The following is a 10,173-nucleotide window of genomic DNA, read 5'->3' as shown; positions in this document are numbered from 1 at the left end:
CATTCAGAATATGCAATTAGGTAAATCTCCAGGACCGGATGGACTGACTTCTAGATATTACAGATCTTTAAAGGAATGGTTAGTACAACCTTTAAAGGAAGTCTGTAATGAAATATTGGAAGGGAAAAGGGCACCAGAGTCGTGGAAGGAAGCGTACATCACACTTATACCGAAAACAGAGACTGAAAAGGCACAGCTCAAGAACTACCGCCCCATATCACTGCTGAATGCGGATTATAAAATTTTTGCAGATATTTTGGCTACAAGACTAAAAAAAGTGTTAGTGGAAGAGATTCATAAAGATCAAGCAGGCTTTCTCCCGGGTAGACACTTGTCTGATAATATGAGAAACATAATTAATATTTTAGAAAAACTACAAGTGAATATCAATACCAAGGCAGTTTTGATATTTGTGGACGTGGAGAAAGCCTTTGACAATATTTCTTGGAGTTTTATGAAGAAGAATCTACAGGGGATGGGGGTGGGTCAAGGTTTTGGAAATGGTATAAGTGCGATTTATTCTGAACAAAAGGCCAAACTAATTGTTAACAATGTGGTGACGGAGGAATTTAAGATAGAAAAAGGGACACGACAAGGTTGCCCAATCTCTCCACTGCTTTTTATATCGGTCCTGGAGGTCCTGTTGAATATGATTAGAAGGGACCAGTTGGTTAAAGGTATACAAGTCGGAGCTAAACAGTACAAATTGAGAGCATTTGCAGATGACTTAGTACTGACATTACAGGAGCCAGAATCTAGTACTAAAAGAGTTTTGGAACTGATTAAAGAATTTGGTCAGGTTGCAGGATTTAAATTGAATAAGTTAAAAACTAAGGTTTTAGAGAAAAATTAACAGCAATTGAGAGAGAGAGGTTTCAGAATGTGACAGGTTTAACAGTGGTTAAGAAAGTGAAATACCTGGGGATTAACATGACAGCTAAAAATTGGAATTTATTTAAAGACAATTATGAAAAATGCTGGACGGAAGTGAAAAAAGATTTAGAAATTTGGTCAAATTTGAAGCTTTCACTGCTAGGCCGTATAGCTGCGATAAAAATGAATGTATTGCCTAGAATGTTGTTTCTGTTCCAAGCATTGCAAATTTTGGATAAAATGGATTGTTTGAAGAAGTGGCAGAGAGACATTTCTAGATTTGTCTGGCAGGGCAAGAAGCCTAGAATAAAATTTAAAATACTAACGGATGCAAAGGAAAGAGGTGGATTTGCCCTGCCAGACCTTAAACTTTATTATGAATCAGCAGCTTTTTGCGGGCTGAAAGAATGGCTGCTTCTTGAAAACACACATTTTGGATTTAGAAGGTTTTAATAATGTATTTGGATGGCATGCATATCTGTGGTATGATAAGGTCAAAGCACATAAAGCCTTTTAAAACCATATTGTCAGGAAAGCATTGTATAATGTCTGGATAAGATACAAGGATTTACTTGAAAATAAAACCCCAAGGCGGTTGTCACCGATGGAAGCGAAGGTTCAGAAAAACAATATGGAGGCCAAATGACTGAAATATTGGGAAATTTTGGAACAAGTGGGAGACAAACTGAAATTGCAGAGTTTTGAAAAACTAAAAAATAAAGTGCGAGATTGGCTTCATTATTATCAGATAATGGAGGCATATAATTTGGACAAGAAAATTGGTTTCCAGGTGGAAAAATCAAAATTGGAAACAGAATTGCTAGATCCCAAAACCAAGATTTTGTCAAAGATGTATAACTTGCTGTTGAAATGGAATACTCAGGATGAAACGGTGAAATCTGCCATGATTAAATGGGCACAAGATGTTGGACATAATATTATGATGGCTGACTGGGAACAGTTATGGACCACTGGTATGAAATTTACGGCATGTAATGCCTTAAGAGAGAATATTATGAAAATGATATACAGGTGGTACATGACACCAGTCAAGCTTGCAAAAATCTATCATTTGCCCGATAATAAATGTTGGAAATGTAAAGAGACTGAAGGTACATTATTTCACCTTTGGTGGACATGCCCAAGGATTAAGGCTTTCTGGGAGATGATCTATAATGAAATGAAAAAGGTATTTAAATATACCTTCCTGAAGAAACCAGAGGCCTTTCTCCTGGGCATAGTCGGCCAATTGGTGTCAAAGAAGGACAGAACTTTATTTATGTATGCTACTACAGCAGCAAGAATACTTATTGCAAAGTATTGGAAGACACAAGATTTACCCACTCTGGAAGAATGGCAGATGAAGGTGATGGACTATATGGAACTGGCGGAAATGACTGGCAGAATCCGAGACCAGGGAGAAGAGTCGGTGGAAGAAGATTGGAAGAAATTTAAAGACTATTTACAGAAACACTGCAAAATTAATGATGTTGGATTGAAGTTAAGCGGTCTTTAGTAGCAATGTTATAAAGGAATATGTAAAATGGTTTGTTAACAGGTGATAATATAAAGTTACAATATATTAAGATAAAAGATTAAGATAAAATCAAAGAGGGAAAGGATTTGCTGAATTAATTAATTGAACTGGAATACAAAAAAGGGAGGTGTGAGGAGGTCAGGGAAACAAGCAAATGAAAGATAAGACTTGGAAAAACGGATCTGTTTTTAACTGTTTTTACTTTGTATTTTTCTTTTTTTCTTCTTATTTTTGTAAAACGTTGAAATTTCAATAAATATCTTTTTTTTAAAAAAAGAAGCTGCAGGGTCCTGGGAGAGAGGAAGAAGGAAAGGGAGCCTCAGAGGCCCTGCAGGGATTCTCCTGCCCTAGATATTCTCCTGCCCCGGGAGAAGCACAAATGGGGCAGCCCCTTCCCAACAGAAGCCCCATTTCTATACCTCTCCAGTGGTTCCAATAAATCAGGTAGGCTACTTGCATGGCAATTGAAGAAAAAACAAAAAGAGAGAGTAATTGAGAAATGAAAAATAATTGAAGATCCTAAAGAAATATGCAAAAAAATTGTAAACTACTATAGGAAGTTTTACCATGCAAAAGAAGAAGACCAAGAGGAGGAAATGGAAAGATACTTAGCACAAAATAGACTCCCGACAATAGCAGATTGGAAAGTAGAACAACTAAATGTACCAACAGCGATGATGGAGGTGCAGCAATCTCAAAAGCAAAGATAGGAAAGTCCCCAGGTATGGATGGATTATCGGCGGCATTTTATAAGAAGTTAGAAGATATATTATCAGAACCAATGAAACAGTACTGAACGGAATTTTAAAGGAAGGAAGAATACCAAAATCATGGGAAGAAGCACTTATCACACTGAGACCCAAACAAGGAGCAGATCCAACACTAATCAAAAATTATAGACCTATATCATTGTTCAATAATGATATAAAATATATTGAATGAAATAATACATAGAGATCAGGCTGGCTTCTTACCAGGCAGACACATGCACAATAAAATGAGAAACATAATTGATATTTTAGAATATTTAGAAGCAAGAGCAGATAAAAAAGCCATTTTGATGCTGATAGACATGGAGAAGGTCTTCGACAACATCTCTTGGAGCTCCATGAAAAAAACTACAGAAAAAACAGGACTCGGAGAAAATATTCTTAGGGGTGTTGAGGCAAAATAATAAGGAAAATCCTTGAATTTCGAAGTGGCAGGATTTAAGTTAAATAAAAATAAGAATAGTGTGCTAGCAAAAAATATGTCAACACAGGAAAAAGAACTAAATAAAATATCAGGATTGGAAACAGTAAATAAAACTAAGTATTTGGGAATCTGGCTGACAAATGAAAACACCAATCTATTTAAAGAAAATTATATTAAAACATGGAAAGAAATCAATTTTGAATCATATAATAAGAAAATTGATATATAGAGTATGGGTGTCAGGGGTTCAGGGAGAGAGGCACAGATGAGGGAGGAGACTGAGAGCGAGGGGGAAGAATCCCGGAACGAGGAGGAGGAGGATGACAATGACTTGAGGGTTTCCATGAGTCTTTCAAGTGAATCGGAGGATTCCCAAAAGGGGGCGCCCCTGGTCAGGCCAAGGGGAGCCACAGGGGGGACTCGTCAGGAGCAGGGGAGAAGCAGGGGAACCCCAAGTGGGAGTTGGGAATCGGGGCCGGCTTCTCTGCCGGAACGGAGTGAAGGGGGTGGAGTTTCCAGTGGGACAGGAGAAGCAGAGCAGGAAGCAGAGAGGGGAAGGAGATCGGGGCAAGACGTCCTCCCGGAAGGGGCGGAGAGTAGTACAGGGAGTAGTGTAACTGTCAAGAGGAAGGTCAGAGGTAGCGAACGCACGCCAAGTTCAAATGTGGAGGCGCGCGGAAATGCGGAGAGCCCGGAGGAGGAGCCTGGTCCCAAAGCACGGAGGAGGGGGGAGCAGGCGTCTGGGGACTCAGCGTCAGGGGAAAGCAGGAGGGAAGGAACCCAGGGGGGCAGAAAGACCCTGCGGAAAAGGAAGGACATGAAGAGGTGGACTAGCACAAGCCTCTTAAACTGGTGTAGAGGCGGGACTGATTCAGAGGGGACTTCAGCGGTCTAAGCGTAACAGACGTGGGGCTGCGCGCCTCGGCTGTGGAGCAAACAAAGTTCTTCAATAAAGACTTTTGTAAATAAAGTGGACTTGGCGTTGGTCTCTTGTGAGCTGGGACCTGAGGCGGCCCTGACAATGGGGAAAACATAAAGTGTTGTTAGAACCTAAAACCCCCTGGTGGATTTCACCTCAAGAAGTAATAACTGGGGAAAAGAAAAATATGGAATTGAATTGGGCCACTTTCACTGCCTTGTTGTGACGAAGGGGCTTGAATAACTCAGAGACGCTATGAGCTAAGCTGTGCAGGGCCACCCAAGACAGACAGGATATAGTGGAGAGTTTTGACTAAACGTGATCCACCTGGAGGAGGAACCGGCCAGCCACTCCAGTAGCCCTGCCAAGAAAACTCCATGGACAAAGACAACAGGCATATAAAAGTTATGACGCTGGAAGATGAGCCCCTCAGGTCGGAAGGCGTCCAACATGCTACTGAGGAAGAGCGGAGGACAAGGACAAGTAGATTCAGAGCTGATGAAACGGCTGGGCCAAAGCCGAAAGGACGCTCAGTTGCGGATATGCCTGGAAGCAAAAGGAAAGTCTAACAAACACTCTGTGAGGTGAGTGGGTCTGAGAGACTTCAAAGAAGTGTGACTGGCCCAAGGTCACCCAGCAGCTGCAGGTGGAGGAGCGGGGAAGTGAACCTGGTTCACCAGATTACGAGACTACCACTTTTAAGCACTACACCACACTGGCTCTCCAGAGGAATTATACCAGAAACATATGGATGTCTCGTACACCCCAGGTAGTGTGGTTGCTGACCTTGAGCCAAACATCCTGGAGAGTGAAGTCAAATGGGCCTTAGAATCAGAATCTCCTGTAAATCAGAACCAGTGAAGGCGGTGAAGGTCCTGTGTGAGTGCCTGTAGGCGGTTGGAGGATGGATGGCGGCTAACAGATTGAGGTTGATCCTGACAAGACAGAAGTACTGTTTTGGGGTGACATGGGGCGGGTGGGTGCGGAGACTCCCTGGTCCTGAATGGGGTAACTGTGCCCCTGAAGGACCAGGTGCGCAGCCTGGGAGTCATTCTGGACTCACAGGTGTCCATGGAGGCACAGGTCAATTCTGTGTCCTGGGCGACTGTCTCCACCTGGTTTGCAAGCTAAGACCCTACCTGCCTGCGGACTGTCTTGCCAGAGTGGTGCATGCTCTGGTTATCTCCCGCTTGGACTACTGCAATGCACTCTACGTGGGGCTACTTTTGAAGGTGACCCGGAAACTGCAATTAATCCAGAACACCAGTCCTGAGAGATCTGCATTGGATCCCAGTATGTTTCCGAGCACAATTCAAAGTGTTGGTGCTGACCTTTAAAGCCCTCAGCCCGGACACTGAGATCCAGCGCCGAGGGCCTTCTGGGGGTTCCCTCATTGCGAGAAGTGAGGTTACAGGGAACCAGACAGAGGGCCTTCTCAGTAGTGGCGCCTACCCTGTGGAACACCCTCACCTCAGATGCAAAGGAAATAAGCAGCTATTCTATCTTTAAAAGACATCTGAAGGCAGCCGTGTTTAGGGAAGTTTTTAATATTTAATGCTGTACTGTTTTTAACATTTGACTGGGAGCCGCCCAGAGTGGCTGGGGAAACTCAACCAAATGGGCGGGGTGTAAATAATAAATTATTATTATTATTATTATTATTATTATTATTATTATTATTATTATTATTATTATTATTATTATTTAGAAAGCACTGCTAATAACAAGGCCAGGGGAAGTGATGATATTCCAGCTGAACTATTTAAAACTTTAAAAGAGGATGCTGTTAAGGTGCTACACTCAAGTTCTTAAAGAGATGGGAGTGCCTGATCTGTCTCCTGAGAAATCTCTATGTGGGACAAGAAGCTACAGTTAGAACTGGATATGGAACAACTGATTGGTTCAAAATTGGGAAAGGAGTACGACAAGGCTGTATTTTGTCTCCCTGCTTATTTAACTTATATGCAGAATTCATCATGCGAAAGGCTGGGCTGGATGAATCCGAAGCCGGAATTAAGATTGCCGGAAGAAATATCAACAACCTCAGATATGCAGATGACACAACCTTGATGGCAGAAAGTGAGGAGGAATTAAAAAACCTTTTATTGAGGGTGAAAGAGGAGAGCGCAAAATATGGTCTGAAGCTCAACATCAAAAAAACGAAGATCATGGCCACTGGTCCCATCACCTCCTGGCAAATAGAAGAGGAAGAAATGGAGGCAGTGAGAGATTTGACTTTCTTGGGCTCCATGATCACTTCAGATGGTGACAGCAGTCACGAAATTAAAAGACGCCTGCTTCTTGGGAGAAAAGCAATGACAAACCTAGACAGCATCTTAAAAAGCAGAGACATCACCTTGCCAACAAAGGTCCGTATAGTTAAAGACAGTGATGTATGGAAGTGAAAGCTGGACCGTAAAGAAGGCTGATCGCTGAAGAATTTATGCTTTTGAGTTATGGTGCTGGAGGAGACTCTTGAGACTCCCATGGATTGCAAGAAGATCAAATGCATCCATTCTTAAGGAAATCAGCCCTGAGTGGTCACTGGAAGGACAGATTGTGAAGCTGAGGCTCCAATACTTTGGCCACCTCATGAGAAGACTCGACTCCCTGGAAAAGACCCTGATGTTGGGAAAGATGGAGGGCACAAGGAGAAGGGGACGACAGAGGACGAGATGGTTGGACGGTGTTCTCGAAGCTACCAGCATGAGTCTGACGAAACTGCGGGAGGAAATAAAACACCACCTAACAGGGTGGATCCAGTATCACCAAATAAATGAGGTCTTCAAAGCTGTCAAGAAAAAGGGTTTTGCAATTTCAGTATTGGATAAAGGATTATTACAAAACAAAAGAAAACAAAAGTAATTTCTAAAATGTATGGAACATTATTGGAGTGGAAGGATAGGGATGAACAGGTAAAGGCGGTAATGATCAAATTGGCTATGGATTTAGGGAAACCTATTCAAGTAATAACATCATGGGGAAAATTATGGAAGGAGAGTTGGAATTTTACGGCTTGTGAGGCAATAACAGAAAATTTGATAAAGATGTCTTATAGATGATATATAACACCAACCAAGATATGTAAAATGTATAAAACAAAATCAAAATTACGTTGGAGGTGTAACCAAGTAGAGGGGACACTTCTGCATATGTGGTGGCTATGTGATAAAATCAAGGGCTTCTGGGATACGGTTTATGAAGAACTAAAAACTGAGACTGGTTTCCTAGGTGAAGCTTTTTCCACATTCTAAACAGTCCCCTGTAGGAAATATTTCATGGAAAATTAGATTCACCAAAAGAACGAAGCCAGACAAATGTAGAAAGGGAAAAAGAAAATTAGACAGGATGTACCTCCACGTCCCTAAGATCTCTGAAGCCTACATGGAAGAAGGCCTGGGCAGCTCAGAGCAGCCTCATCCTGGTTGGAAAAGGCAGGACTGGTGAAGAATATTCCCAGACAGAACAGGAGATGCATCTCCTATGGAGAGTTGTGGGTGTGTTAACATCTCAGATGCTGTAGGTGGCGCTATTGGGCTCCCTCAAAATAGAGGAAGAAGAAGAAGAAGAGGAGTTTGGATTTGATATCCCGCTTTATCACTACCCGAAGGAGTCTCAAAGCAACTAACATTCTCCTTTCCCTTCCTCCCCCACAACAAACACTCTGTGAGGTGAGTGGGGCTGAGAGACTTCAGAGACTAGCCCAAGGTCACCCAGCAGCTGCATGTGGAGGAGCGGAGATGCGAACCTGGTTCCCCAGATTACGAATCCACCGCTCTGAACCACTACACCACACTGGCTCTCTCGTTTCTCCTACAGAGATCTGTATGGAATTCCAAAGCTGATTTCAGGATCCAACAGGGAGTCTTACCTGAGAGGCCACGATCCCACGATTGTCCTCCTTGACTTCCTTCTGCAGAGCTCTCTGGTCAGGATCCAGCAAAGCCAAGTTCTCGTCTGTGAAAGGAACAGCTACGTCTTCAAAGCACACCGGACCCTAAGAGAAAAAGGGAGAATAAAGATGATCTTCTACACATTGCTCTGTTCTCTTCTGTAACAATTTTGTTGTGTATTTAAATGATGGGTACAGTGTTGCTTCAGGGTAAAAAACAGAAATTGCACAGCGGTGGCCCCATTTTCTAACGTGGTACCACAGGTTAAGGTTAAAAATGGACCTCCAAAATAAATTAAGTTCTTAACCCGACGTACCACTGTAAATGGGGGAATTCACACAATAATAATTTTATTAACTATATGGTACTCATCTTCAGGTAAATCTTTGCAAGCATTCCCATTTTCCAGATGGAAGGACCTCCTCTCTCTTCATCTGGTGGGGAAGACCCTCCCCCTGCCCTCAAGCCAACTTCAAGGGGCACCAGGAGGGGGAGGGGAGGGCATGGTTGGTTGGTTGGCATCCATCTGTCTTAGGGGACCATGGAAGAGTGTGTCTTTGGGAGTGAGATCTGGGGGAGAGACATGTGTTGTTGCATCTGGGACACAGGAAGTGGTCTGGAGATGCAGACGGGCTTTTCTTCTCCCTGTGCTCCCCCCACGTGGGAATGTTCCCCTCTGGCTGCAGCCTCTGTTCCCAAAGGTGACTTTTCCCTCCCTCTGAAGGGGGTTTATTTCCTTGACCCAAAGCCCCCTCCCCCCAAAAGGAAGGCAGCATCTGGATCCCAAGGAAGAGCAGAGCTGCACATTTCCTGCGAAGTGGCCCCTCCCTGGCTTGGCAGAGAGGACAAAGGAGGACTCTCTGCTCCCCGACTTGGGGGTCTCCCCCCATCAGGCATGATCTGAGCAGGGACCCCCATGCCCCCTCCCTGCCCCCCTGGGACCCCCTTCTCCCCATTGCACCCTCAGGGGGGAGAGAGAGGAGACTCACCCGAGTCCAGGAGGGGCTTTTGCAAAGGAGAGAGAAGAAAGCAGGAATGCAGGGGGAGGGAGGGGCTCCTGCTCTGGAGGACCTTGCCCCTCCCCCTTCACTTCCTGCCCTCTCTAGGAATCCCGCTCTGCTCCTTTTAACCCTTGCCAAGCCGAGTCCTCCCCTCCCTCTCCCTGCCTCCAGTTTTCCTGCTTCTGCGCCTGCGCTCTAGGGGCTGCCCCCCCCCCCCTTATCTCCTGGGGGGGAGAAGAGGCGAAGGGCTGCCTAGTGGCGGGAGGTGCCTTGGGCTCAGCAATGGCTCCCTCCAGACACCCCCCCAAAACACCCTCCAGCTCGGGGGGGGGAGGGGGGCTTCCCAGCCGGGAGACCCCTCCCCCCCCGAAAATCCCCTTCAAAGTTCTATAATATTTTGAGGTTAGACCATCCGGCCCTGGAGATTTGCCCAACTGCATGTTCTGAATGGCACCTTCTACCTCCTGTTCTGTAATTTTGTAGTTCAGCATTATCTTATTTTCTTGAGTGATTTTTTGTAATCCATTTGTTTTCAAAAATTGGTCTATGTCAAACTCTTTCTGAGGCCCTTGTGTATATAACTGTTTAAAATACCTCTGGAAACATTTTCTAATTTCCACTGGATTCTGAATGTTCTTTCCTTCCAAGTCAGTAATAGTGTTAAGCTTTTGTCTTTTCTTCATCTGCCAAGCAAGCAATTTCCCACATTTATTAGCCGATTCAAAAGTCCTTTGTCTCATTTGTTTAATTTTCCAT

At 43.9% G+C, this 10,173-nt stretch overlaps 1 protein-coding gene across 1 annotated transcript in view; it reads right to left on the bottom strand.

The window, feature by feature from the left end:
• Nucleotides 1-9,511, bottom strand: part of LOC114589645 (uncharacterized) — a 62,955-nt gene extending 53,444 nt beyond the window's left edge. The window contains exon 1 of the mRNA XM_077923257.1: nt 9,406-9,511. The gene's annotated coding sequence lies outside the window, so the exon portion shown is untranslated. The remainder of the gene's footprint in view (nt 1-9,405) is intronic.
• Between the last annotated feature and the right edge of the window lie 662 nt (nt 9,512-10,173).

The sequence above is a fragment of the Podarcis muralis genome, chromosome 2 (assembly GCF_964188315.1).
Source record: "Podarcis muralis chromosome 2, rPodMur119.hap1.1, whole genome shotgun sequence".
Lineage (NCBI taxonomy): Eukaryota > Metazoa > Chordata > Lepidosauria > Squamata > Lacertidae > Podarcis > Podarcis muralis.
Note: the sequence above shows the minus strand (reverse complement) of the source record. Positions and strands in the feature narration are given on the sequence as shown.